The following is a 14,061-nucleotide window of genomic DNA, read 5'->3' on the forward strand; positions in this document are numbered from 1 at the left end:
GAAGCAGTGGACTCAATCTTAGGGCAAAAACACACATCGGCACAGTATCACTTTTTTCTGACATGCTCTTCTTTTATATCTAAAGGTTCTTTAAAATACGGAGGTTTTTCAATATTTTACCGTGAGTGAATGGACTATAAAGCCAATGGGTGGGTAGAAATTGAAAAAAAAAAGTACGTATTAGAACATGGAATATAAAAATGCCTAAGATCGAAGATAACTACTTAATTTGTCTTGAAGTCGGTTGTATTTTCCTGAGATTTGACAAGAGACAAAGCAAAAAACTGACTTTGATTGGAAATCATAAATTAACCATTTTTTTCTTTTTGTCTCAGTTAGCTCTATTATTTGATTTATTTAATATTTTATATACAGCGTGTCTACTTGAGTTGGAAACATATGGGAAACTTTTTTATTATTAATTTTACGAAAAAAAGTTATTCTTTATAAAAAGTTCTGCATGCCCCAAAACCTAAGATTCAATTATCAGATATCAAATTTTCTCAATATTATACGAGGTATGTCAAAAAATATGAATTTCGGCTAAGGGTAAAGTACCTTTATTTCTCTCAATATCGAAAATTCTTATTATGAAAAGTTGTTTGGAAATAAAAACCAAGCTCAAATATGTAATTACATGCTTCTAATTGGAAAAAAATATTTTCCAAATTTTTCTCAAATTTATTGATACTAACTTCGTTTTTATTCATTACACATACGATAACTCTTTTATTATTACTTTTACGAAAAAAAAGGTATTCTTTATAAAAATCTCTGTATGTCCTAAGACCGAAGATTCAACCAACAGATATGACATTTTATTAATTTTATACGAGTTATGTCAAAAAATATGAATTTCACTCAAGAGTAAAGTACTTTTATTTTTCACAATATTGAAAACGGTTATTAAAAAAGTTGTTTAGAATTAAAAACTATGTGTCAATATGCAATTACATCCTTCTAATTGAAATACTGTGAAATATAAAGGTGCTATAATATTAAGCGAATTTCATATTTTTTGACACACCTCGTATAAAATTAATAAAAGTTGATATATCATGGTTGTGTCTTAGATTTTAGACCATGCAAAGTTTTTTATGAAGAATAACTTTTTTTCGTAAAATGAATAATAAACGAGTTATGATATTTGTAATAATTAAAAACGATGTTGGGTATCCATAAATTTGAGAAAAATATTTTTTTTTCAATAAGAAGCATGTAATTGCATATTTCATCTTAGTTTTTAATTCCAAACAACTTTTTATCATAAGAATTTTTGAGAGAAATAAAGGTACTTTACCCTTAGCCGAAATTCATATTTTTTGACATACCTCGTATAATATTGAGAAAATTTGATATCTGATAATTGAATCTTAGATTTTGGGGCATGCAGAACTTTTTATAAAGAATAACTTTTTTTCGTAAAATTAATAATAAAAAAGTTTCCCATATGTTTCCAACTCTAGTAGACACGCTGTATATTTTTTAAATTACTGCTTAAATAATTCAATATTAATAATGCATTTGAGCGGGATGCGGGCCCCATCAAGTGTCCGGGCCCTAGGCGGTCGCTTAGTCCGCCTAATGGTTAATCCGGCACTGCTCACAACATGGACTATCAAGATTTTCCCCCCTCGTAACATCTGCGTGACTACAGCTTCACGACTATTGTGACATCCCCAACAATCGTCTCCAATTAAGAAAGATTAGCTTAAGATTAGAATAAACAAAAACAACAAGAACACACGAAAACTACCTTGCATAATCTCGTTTTTCACGCATGTTACCCATGCGGTTCGGAAGACGTCGGGCGTGTTTTAAAAATAAAACATTTTTGAACCGAGCGCGCGGCGAACAGTGAGCGAGGAATAACCTAGTCAGACGGTTCGCGTAGTGTGCTGTGGTGGAAGTGTCAATTCTCGAGAGTGTGCTATATCTACGATTGTTATCGATCTTTAAAAGTAAGTACTTCATTCAAGGCAAACCTTGTTTTTGTTTTACAAAACTCACTTATTAGGCAGGTGAACGACCTTGTTCCTGTTTCAGTTTCACTTTTTATGTCAATTTTCGTTTATACGATTAATTGACTTCTATTAAGAATACAATCTTTAAATGACATTCTTTTATTAATGAATACTTTTAGCATGTAGTAAACAACAATTCAACCGCACGAAATGATTAATGATTGACCAATTTTCAGTTAGGTAATCATACAAGCTATTTTGATTTTTATTCAAACTGTCTTTCAACAACAATTATTTAACGTATTCTAAATGAGCAGTCTGCCGTGAAATTACCTATGAAATAATTATTTAAAGCATAATAATAAGCCGGTCTATTTTACATTTTTTCAAAAAAAAACCGAAAGTTTTGGTTGTTTTGCGACGTTTATACCTTGTTATTTTCGATAAACTGACCTTGTTTATGTAAAACATTAAAATCGTATTAGATAAACCTTAACTTGCTGACTACTAATACAATAAACCAATAAGAATCCAAGTTGCTTTGAGATAATTATTTTTCGGCAAAAACAACTATATAATTATTGATAAGTGTCTAATATGAACTTTACCACCTTCAGTTCGAAAGTGTTTAAGTTAATTACATAATTTGAGTCTAAAACGATAATATTATCTAGTAGAATAATTTAAAATAGGTGCGTGTATTTAGCCTGAACAAATTCTTGTGCCTTGTGTTGCGTAAATGGAGCGTGACCTAAATCAGCTCTTTGGTGTCTAGTCTACCCTTCTCAAGGTTACTCACTGTTCGATTTTTTGCCTCAATGTCGACATCCCAACCACCTGTTGAATTCACGCATAAATGGAATAAAAGTATTTGAGGGGTGAATGCTGAAGATATTTTAATATTTTATAGGTTTCCAATTTAATAAAGTTAGAAAGAGTCCACAATACATAGTCAAACCCGCTTATTAGAATATCAAACCCGCTTATTAGAATATCAGACCCGCTTATTAGAATAGCCTTCGTGCCAAGCAAAAATATTCTTATAAGCGGAATATTCTAATAACCGATCATTGGTGGCTAGCTGAAATAAATATACCGAATATACGTTATTAGTATTAGTACATACCATATCAATATGTTTATGCATATGGTTTTAGGTCTTTTTATATGTCAATAAAAATTTATAATCTATTTACAAAAATAATTACGAAACGATTAGACAATAAATTGGAATTGGGTTTTAGAAAAGACTTCCGAACAAACGATCAACTCGAACAAACGATCAACTATTGGTAATAAATAATCTTATAGAAAAATCTGTTTCTACAAACAGCCAAGTGTGTGGCAATGTACCTATTAGATAAGGCGCAAACGGCGGGTTCGTTGGGAAAAATATTCCCATGAGATTTTTTTGCATAATTACATTCGTGAGACATCCCAGAATAAGGTTCAAGAAGTCGCCCACGTGAAAAGTGGGCCAAATTTTTTTTAACAATTTTTTTTAATCAAATTGCAAGAAATCAATATTTTTGGCCCGGACAATTTTTTGTAGGTTTTTTGGACCATTCTGGATAAAAAAGGTCTCTTATAATTGTTCTCTAAAGTTGATCGTTTTCGAGTTATAAGCAATTTAAAATAGAAAAAAACGAAAAATGGCGATTTTCAAGGCTTAATAACTCGGTTAAAAGTTATTATTATGAAAGTCAGAAAGTGACTAAATCAAAGTTTAAGAACAGCTCCCTGACTTCAATAAACCTCAGGCGCGGGTTTAGTTTTTAACCGAGGAATGGACTGGTTAGGAGCTACTGCATGTTTTGGTGCAATACAAGAAATGCCACCCATGACGTGAAAAGTGTGGTATCCGTCGATTGTATGTACGTTAAAATCAGCGTTATCGTACACCTGTTGTTTAAAGCACGGCTGGTCAATTTTCTGCCGATCGCCTGCGATTGCTGACACTTCCAGACAAGCAAAACGCGCTTCGCTTACTCACCCAGATAATTCGTCTCACCATACCTTGCAGGGTTGGCCGTTTTCTCTACAAAAAGTACGGCTTAAGAAAATAGATTGATGTAGTTTCCTCTTTGGGGTTTTGTTCATCCTATACAGAAACTGTTCGCCTGGAAGTGTCAGCATTCGCAGACGATCCGCGGAAAATTGGCCTGCCGTGCTTTACACAGCAGGTGTACGATAACGCTGATTTTAACATACATAGGTACAATCGTCGGATACCACACTTTTCACGTCATAGGTGGCATTTCTTGTATTGCACCAAAACATGCAGCAGCTCCTAATCAATCCATTCCTCGGCTAAAAACGAAAACCGCGCCTGAGGTTTATGAAAGTCAGGGAGCTGTTTAACTAATACATTTTGAAAGGACGAAACCTCAAGGTTTATCAGAAATCAAGATAACATATCCGATAATAATGCGTTAATTAGATGGCTCTACTCGAGTTACTTGGGAACAAAAAAAGAATGAAGAAAATTTCTCCATGGGAAGCCGATAAAATGCATTTTTTTAACGTATACCGATTTTGAACTTTGAGATGTCATTTTCTCCAACCTAATTTTTGATTGGAATTTTGCTCTTTTTATCAATTTTCACTCGTAATATCGATAGTTTTTATTATAATAATATATTATGTTATGACTATTTTAAAGATATGAAAATTGGTGTGGACAAAGAGGACAAAAATAAAAAGGTGATGGTTCAAAAATTATGACCCTATTGTTTATATCTTTACCGTAAATGTTGGTCAACTTTGACCGGTTGTATCTCAGGAACTACTCATCACAATTAAAAGTTACTTCTTTTAAAAGAAGCGTCCTGCCGCTTTTTTTCCAATACCGTTTTCATGATTTAATTTAATTTAATATTTCCCGAGATATTCTATTTGTTTATAAACCAAAAAATTGTTTATAATTTTAAAATATTCCTGAGGCCGCTTAAATAGTTCAATTTCAATTCTGTAAAGTACATTACATAGGTACAGTGTCTTTTTATACAAAAATCATAATTATTCTTATGTATCATAATTATTGTGGTTATTATAGCGACTGTAAATTTTTAATTAACAATTCAATTGTTGCTAAACTGTTCATTCAATTTCCATCGGCTTCTGGAATTATAATCTATACGGAAAGAGCTTTTATATTACCAAGTTATTTAATTATTGATAAACAAATACTTATCTAAAATTTTAGTTGAAAATTAAAGATTTTGTTGGAAAAACCCGCATTTTCCGAGGAAAATTTTCGTCGAAGTAAATCGGGAAAAACACGTCTCTATGTATAATTTAATTGCGGTGAATTTTTATTTGGGTGTTTTTGGTGTTAAGTTAAAATCTTTGGAGTTATAGAGCAAAAATTGAAAAAACACGATTTTCGGGCGCCATTTTGTTTATAAAAAAAGTAGCACACTATCTGCGGACTTTGCATACCTATATTATTAATATATACAATCATAAGATTCGATTCCAGCATTAAAATTGCTGGTAAATAACTTTTCCCAAAAATGGCCTATTCTCCAATAATCTGCCCAGGCTATAAATATGTTGGTTTTCGCAAAAGACCAGATTTTCTAAGGTGAATATTTCTCGTTTTTTATTTGGAACATGTCTTAAAAATATCTTTACTCCACGACCTTCCATTTTATCATTGATAGATCATCGTTCGTGTATCTATTCTCGTATTTGTCCATAACTTTTATAATGAAATAAACTGTGCATTTACGACAAAGAAGCAATTAATTTCAATAAAAACCTGTAACTAATTATGATCATTTAAACAACGAATAGACACGGTTCACGAGGTTTACGAACATGCAATCGTATTAAGCAAAAACGGGAGAAATATATGTCCAGCACATTCAAGTTACAAAATAAATGGTAATGGTCTTCCATCGTTATTTAGAGTTCATTTCGATAATGCTAGATAAAAACAGGATAAAGGATAAGATTAGTATATGTACCGGGTGTCCCAATAAGAATGGCTCTCGGCCATATCTCAGGAACCGTTTATAGTAGAGCTTTGAAATAAAAAATTTTATAACAAAAGTTGTCTCAGGAAAAGCCTGGAAATTATTTTCATAATTGTGGGTCCACCGCTAGAGGGCGTAATTGAATATCAAAAATAAAAAAATCTAAATTTTACAAAATTTTCCTAATGAAGGGGCACTGGAAATCCGATTATTGTATTCTTCATCAAATTCTGCGCATATTTGATTTAACAAGTTTAACTCTACCTTTGCGAATAAGAGGTGGGGGTGAGTGGGAACCTTGTTATGAAAAAATGGCTGTAAGTCCGGTTCTGCTAAATCAAATTTTGAAAACTGGGTCTTGTTGAAGACAGATCTTTTTCTTCAATGTAAGCGTGATAATTTTGAACCATCCTAATAAGTAATAAGCCAGCTGGGAGGCATTATTTAATTTTTTTCAGAAATCCAGTTTTCTTTGGAAAATATTAAATACAAGTATGCATTTTTAATCATACTTTATAAAATTAGATTAAATTAGCAATAGAATAGCGAAAACCGCATGTCGATATCTTTTTTCTATCTCAAGATATCTCGAGAAACGTGTAAATTTTATACATAACTGTTACTATCACCGGTAAACTAAGTTAATGAAAAGTAGTGTGCTGTGGAAAAAAACAAAATAACATTTTCCAGATGTCAACGTATAAAAATATAATTAATTAAAACAACAATATAAAGAGAAACAATACTATTAAAATTAAATATAACACAGAACAAAAAGAACTACTTAGTGACGACCTAAATATTCAAATTGTTGCCCATCATACACTAGTCTAGAATACATTATCCAGAGAATACTAAACGCCATTCAAAGCATATCGAGAGCAGAAATTGAGACTGCTGTTCAATCTACTCTTGAAAGAGTAAATGTTTGCAACGAAAATGATGGGCAAAAATTTGAACGTTTATAACTAAATACTTGTTTTTATTTCTTTGTAATAGGGCTTTTCAACGCTTCTCATTTGTTTCGAGCCTCTGTCATATGCCGTATAATCCGTGTATAATATTAACATACGAGATATGAACGAGGCTCGAAACAAATGAGAAGCGTTGAAAAGACCTAATATACGTTGACAGCTGGAAAATGTTTCTTTGTTGTTTCCATAGCACACTACTTCTAATGAATTTCGTTTACCGGTGACAGTAACAGTTATGTTTTTAAATTTACACGTTTTGTAAGATGTCTCGAGATAGAAAAAAGGTATTAACATGCGGTTTTCGCTATTCTGTTGCTAATTTTGTCTAATTTTGTAATATGGTATTAAAAATGCATGTTTGTATTTAATATTTTCCAAGGAACACTAGATTTCTGAAAAAAATTAAATAACGCCTTCTAGCTGGCATATTACTCAGTAAGTTGGTTCGAAATCATAACTTTTACATTGACGAAAAAGATATGTCTTCAACAAGAACAAGTTTGCAAAATTTGATTAAGCAGAACCGGACTCACAGCCAGTTTTTCATAACAAGGTTCCCACTCACCCCCACCTCTTATTTCCAAAGGTAGACCTAAACTTGTCAAATCAAATATGCGTAGAATTTTATGAAGAATACGACGATCGGATTTCCAGTGCCCCTTCATTAGGAAAATTTTGTAAAATTTAGATTTTTTAATTTTTGATATTCAATTACGCCCTCTAGCGGTGGTCCCACAATTATGAGAGCCATTCTTATTGGGACACCCGGTACATGTAGAGCTATTCAAGACTTGAGTTATAACAACAGTATCAGCTGTAGAAATAATACAAAATAAAAATTGAATTAGGGAGGTGTAGTTTGATACCATTTTTAACTTTGGTATCTTTTTTGTTTAAGTCTTTAATCACTTCATTATTCTTGACCTCTACAATTTTATCTAAACCAATATTTTCCAAACCTTACTTTACATATATATGTAGGATTCGTTAAAGACAATCGTAATAAAAAAAAGTCCGTGTGATGTTTAACAGTTTTAATTAATAAAATTATAGATATATTAAATTGACGAAATGTAAAAGTGTTTGTGTAATTGCCACTAAAATTTTACGAGTTCTCCCAAAAGAAACTGTCTTTGAAATAATCGCGTTTATCTACTTAATATATGACCGGCTTGTCAATATATAAGTACGTCTTAAACTGCGTCCTTTCGATTATTGCCAAACACAACGTCTTTCCTCAGAATCTCAAAATCGGCTGCCTCTCGCATCCCTACGCTAAAACAAATTCTCTTAACACCTAATCTCATTTTTCCGTTTTAACCTATTAAAATTGGATCAAAGTATGTACCGAATTTTTCCAATAAACGAAATCCAATAAAATTAGTCAAGGCGGCTACTTATGTTTATCTTGCGTCTCACCGATTCCCGATCCCCAAGCTACAATCTGCTATCTCTATGCTTTTCAGATTTCTATACCCTATGTGTACAGGTCTGAATTTTGTATTTGCTTCTTTTATTATTTCATCCATAAACGTAATAAACAGTAACGGGCTCAAGCTTCCCCTTGTCTTATACCTTCAGTTGTTCTGAACTGGTGGGATAATATTTTTACTTATCACATGGTTTTTAGTGTCTCTGTATATAGACTTAGTTACCCGTATAAGTTTCTCTGGTATGTTTCTGTTCTTCAGACTTTTCCATACTTTTCATCATCATCATTCTCTTTGCCTTATCCCTATGCGGGGTCGGCTTCCCTAATTGCATTTCTCCACACAACTCTATCTTGGGTCATAGCAATGTTAATCCCCTTTACCAACATGTCCTGCCTTATCGTCTCCCCCCAGGTCTTCTTTGGTCTTCCTCTCCTACTCCTTCCAGGAATCTGCACTTCGGCTATTGTTCGTATTGGGTGATTAACGTCTCGACGTTGAACATGACCAAACCATCTTAACCTATGCTCTCTCATTTTGGCATCAATTGGTGCCACACCCAGACTTCACCTAATATACTCATTTCTAATTTTATCCTTCTTTGTCACTCCACTCATCCATCTAAGCATTCTCATTTCCGCCACATGCATTCGTTGTTCCTCTTTCTTTTTCGCTGCCCAACATTCAGTTCCGTGCATCATAGCCGGTCTTATGGCTGTTTTATAGAATTTTCCCTTCAGTTTCAATTGAATTTTTCTGTCACACAACACACCACTCGCTTCTTTCCACTTCGTCCATCCAGCCCTAATTCTACTGCATGCATCTCCATCTATTTCTCCATTACTCTGTAATACCGATCGTAGGTACTTAAAACTATTGATTTTCACAATCATTTCACCATCCAAAAATACCTACCATTTTATTTGTAGTAACTCCATCTTTAAATCAACATTCCAAATACTCTGTTTTTGTCCTACTAAGTTTTAAACCTTTTTCCTCCAGAGCTTGTCTCCACTGTTCCAGTTTTTGTTCTAAGTCTCTTTCACTATTTCCTATTAACACTACATCATCAGCATACATTAGGCACCATGGAATACTACCCTGTAGTTTCGCAGTTATCAGGTCCAAAACTAATGAGAATAAATAAGGACTAAGCACCGAGCCTTGGTGCAATCCTACTTTCACCTGAAATTTATCAGTCTCTCCCACACCTGTCCTAACACTAGTCGTTACTCCCTCATACATATCTCTCACAATCTTTACATATTCGCCAGGGACTCCTTTCTTATTGAGTGCCCACCACAGAATCTCTCGAGGAACTCTATCATATGCTTTCTTAAGATCAATGAATACGATATGAGCGTTGGTCTCTTTATTCCTGTATTTTTCCATCAGTTGCCTTACAATGAAAATTGCATCTGTTGTTGATCTGCCCTGCATAAAGCCAAATTGATTATCGGATATTTCGGTTTCTTCACGTATCCGTCTATCAATTACTCTCTCCCATATTTTCATGGCATGGCTAAGTAGTTTTATAGCCCTGTAGTTTGTGCATTGTTGTATGTCTCCCTTGCTTTTGTAGACAGGTACTAATATACTGCTTCTCCATTCGTCTGGCATTTGTCCAACTTCCGTAATTCTATTAAATAGACCTGCTAGCCAACTTATTCCTGTCTCTCCCAATGCTCTCCATACTTCCCCAGGAATATCATCTGGTCCGACTGCTTTTCCTTTCTTTATTTTTTAAAGCGCTTGAGCCACTTCCTCGTTTGTTATTCTGGTAACCATTGCTGTTACTGTCTCCGTTAACTCCACAGGCTGTCTGTCAAATTCTTCATTTAATAAACTGTCAAAATACTTTCTCCATACTTTTCCATACTTTTGATCTAGGTACTTTATGAATGCTTTTTCCATATCAAGGAAACTGAGGTACGTCTTTTTCTTCCTAGATAATCTTTTATTTTTATTATATCGTTTAACGTAAAAATGTGATCTTGTGTACTTGTTGTACTTTACATAGACTCCATAATATCGAATTTTTCAAAATGTATTCTACTCGCACAAGTCTATTTAAAACTATGCGAAACAAAGAAAAAAGGGAAGGCCGAGGAAGACATGGATGGACCAAATCCAACCAACCAAATGAAGATAGATATGAATATAAGAGATATGAATAACCTGGCCCCCCAATGTAAGTGCATGGATGAAATGAATAAGAACTCTATATCCGACGTCCTGATGGGCATTAATGATTAAGAGAAAGAAGAAGTGTAGGCAATAATTGAAAAATAAAAAAAGCAAGTTTAATTCATATTTTATTGAAAATATACGAAAGATCCAAAAAAATCTGATATCTCCACGTTCAATAATTTGCAATCTATTTTTTTTCGTAAGCAGAGTGGTAACCGCGCTACTTGTGTGTTTATGTTTTATTGGCACTGGTTTATGCAACCAACTGGCCAATCAATGTGTTTTGAATTCTCTCTTTTACAAAATATATGCTTAGTATCTAAATTTAAAACTATTACTACTACTAAGTTTTTTTTTACTCTGTGAAGCGTCTAATGTCTTCTGATTGATGAGTAATGGTCGCTGGGTTTAATTAGTTAGGTAGTAGAGACAATGGACTGTTTAGATTTGTAGAGATAAGATATATATGTGCATTTAGTATAGCAAAAATGAATAAATGTGTGTGTTTGTACGCAAATGTGAAAAAGTTGACCTGGCTATATGTTCATAAATTGTATCAATGTTAGAGAAAATATCGCACCTACCTTTAAAATGGGTGTAATTGGCCGGTATCCCCAGGAGTGGGCAGCATCTCCATGACGGGACAGCCACCCGGGTGGTGAACTAGGCAAATGTGTCTCGTTCGACGTAGAATTTCGTACTAAATTTTGTCTTCTTTTGCAGGGCCGAGGTAACAGCCCTTGCTTCGTAGAGATGGCTTGGGTCATAAATTATTGACACATGTGGTGCTTTGAAAGGCATTAGTTTCAAAGATGCCTTTGTGTTAAAAGTAAAAGTGCGTTTTCTCTGAATATCTGCCCAAAATATGATATGGCCAGTCACTTTACAGGGCCGTGTTAAAAAATACAAAAATATAGGGTGAATATCAAATAAGATTATAGGTTTTAAAAGAAATTAATCGTATTACATAATTAACTAGTCATAGAGCAAATATAAAACACTAATATTGAAACGCATGGCATACTTTCCCAAACACTCTGTTTTTTTATTTTTTTTAATATATATTTTTTAACAATTTTTTTTTATATTTCTTATTATATTTTTATTTTTTTTATTTAGTTTTTTTTCTTTTGTTTTTTATGTATTTTTTTGTATATTTTTTTTACTACGCTAAGACCCAAACCCGATTCAACCTGTCGGAGGTTTAGATCTTCTTAGTAACTTTTTATTTTATTTTATTATTATTTTTTTTTATAATTTTTTTTAGAGCTTTAATTTTAAACAATTAACATGGTTGTATAAAATTTTATAAACATCTAGATTGTTTGATTGTAAAAGGTATATAAGATTAAAAGGAAATTGTACATTAACTTGAACTAGATTGGTATAGAAATTTGATATTTCAATAAAATGTAAAGGACATTCTAACAGCATATGTTGTAGATCAGCTAGCTCTCCACACAAACAGTTATCGTTATCTACAAGTCCTATTTCTCTTTTGTAGACTGGAATCAGACAGTGATTACTTCTTATTCGACAAATAGTTTTGATAAAACCATGTCTTGATGGGAAGTGTAGGCTGGATTTTTTTGTAATAATTTCCTTTGTCTGAATTCGTCCTACTTAACCCATCTTTTAAAACCTCTTTTAAAAGTTCAAAGCTTCTTAAACCCTCGCTGTGTTTATTGCTTGGTTTAATGCTTATACCACAAGTCTAGGCACTATAATTATGAACATGGTATACAACAATTTTAACTATTCTTCAAACAACATAATATTGTAACACTAACTCATTAAGCAAACACATAAAAATAGAAAAAATACCAAACACATTACATGTATTTGCGTTTCATTTAAATTCCATCACTTCGTTAATCATGTGTCAACGTACTTTATACATTTTAAACACAACAATTCCACATTTTGATAATGTTGGAAGGTGACTTGTAGAATTATTGTATTAGTATTAGACCATTCAAAAAAGTAATTAAAATCCTTTATAAAAGGTATTGTTGTGGAATTGTTTTTTTAAGGAAATTAAAAAAAAATTAAATTTATATCAACGACCATAAAATCATAGTTTTTCATCACCCTGTATATCACCAAAATTGTTTAGAATTTAATTTTGCTATTAAGCAAGTATTTCGGGAAAAAGTGAAGCGACTAATAAGTGATTCGACGAAATGCAAGGGACATGAACAAAACAATTCGGTGATTAGAGAGTTGGACATCGTTGACTTGAGAGTTGAAAACAAAGACGGCTTTAAGATCCTTCCGGGAAGGTATTTTAATGTGGTAAACGAACTGTATTAGTTTTTAGTTGTAAAAGTAGAAAGTAGTAAAGAACTAATTATGATATTCTTTGAAATTTGACAAATTGTAAAAGTCGTTGGAAGAATATTTGGTTTCTTAAGAAATAAATGGTTTGAGAGAGGTTTGTTTATTGTATGGAAAATATCAGGAGAAGGGATAATGAATGTGAGAGTATGGATTTGAGAGAAAAAGAAAGACACTGTGTAATTGACATCGGAAGAGAGCAGTCCAATTTTTTATAAAGTGTAGAATCAGTGTAGAGTGGTGTGATCGGCCTTTGCGAGCAGAATCAAGTTGAAACCAAATCGTCGACCGGTTGAAGAGTTAATTTTCCTGGTCCGAGGGAGATTCCTTTGTTTTGTCTAGAACGAGTAGCTGATTATTATCCGTTTGTGCACAAGATATTCGAGCAAGTCCTGTGTGTTTTTCTTGGAAGCAGTTTGAACGAGAGGGACTTTTTCTCAACATCCAGAGAGTACGTGTTGGGAGAATCAAGGACGGCGCAATCCAGAAAACGAGGGAGTGAAGAATAAAAGGTTAGTCAAATCATTTGTCGGAATTGAGAAAATTTATTTATATCAAAACCATATTTGTTTATTGAACAATTTTTTTAACGCAGTTAGTCATTTCAAATTTGAGAAATCAATTCAAAAGAAGAAAAGTAAAATTCATTCAATTTAGTATGAGTAAATAAGAAATTAATCAAATAAATATTTTGTCAAAAGAAGGAGATATCAGAGTTAGAGTTTAATTTATTAAGTTAGAGATTGTTGCAACAAAGTTAAATTTTAGCATTTTTGAATCTTATGTACACGGCTTATTTGATAGAAACAATAGATTACATTTATATGATTTCGAGTGTTTTCAATTTCCCTGTTTCTACCCTGGAAAAAGTAAGCAACCAGAAATACTAGAAGCCACAGATCACAGGTATTGTATCAAATACAAGATTAGCCCTGAGAATAAAATTGATTGGAAAATTTAATTGGAATTTAGTTGTGTTTTTACATAGGCAAGAAATAAAATAATTGAATAATCAATTAAATTAAGAATTTGCTAATTAATCTAAATAAATAGAAAAAGTATAATAATAAAAAAAAGTATAAAATATTTTACTTAAAAATCCCTTAAGGGCTACATCACAGAAGGTTTTAGAACTAAAGAGTTGATCATCTGTGCCGTTAAACAGGTTTTTTACATGCTTGGACCA

At 32.6% G+C, this 14,061-nt stretch overlaps 1 protein-coding gene across 2 annotated transcripts in view; it reads left to right on the plus strand.

The window, feature by feature from the left end:
* The first annotated feature begins 1,659 nt into the window (after positions 1–1,659).
* Positions 1,660–14,061, plus strand: part of LOC114326335 (pyruvate carboxylase, mitochondrial) — a 107,028-nt gene continuing 94,626 nt past the window's right edge. For both annotated transcript variants that reach the window (XM_028274665.2, XM_028274666.2), the window contains exon 1: positions 1,660–1,961. The gene's annotated coding sequence lies outside the window, so the exon portion shown is untranslated. The remainder of the gene's footprint in view (positions 1,962–14,061) is intronic.

This window comes from Diabrotica virgifera, chromosome 6 (genome assembly GCF_917563875.1).
Source record: "Diabrotica virgifera virgifera chromosome 6, PGI_DIABVI_V3a".
NCBI classification, from domain to species: domain Eukaryota; kingdom Metazoa; phylum Arthropoda; class Insecta; order Coleoptera; family Chrysomelidae; genus Diabrotica; species Diabrotica virgifera.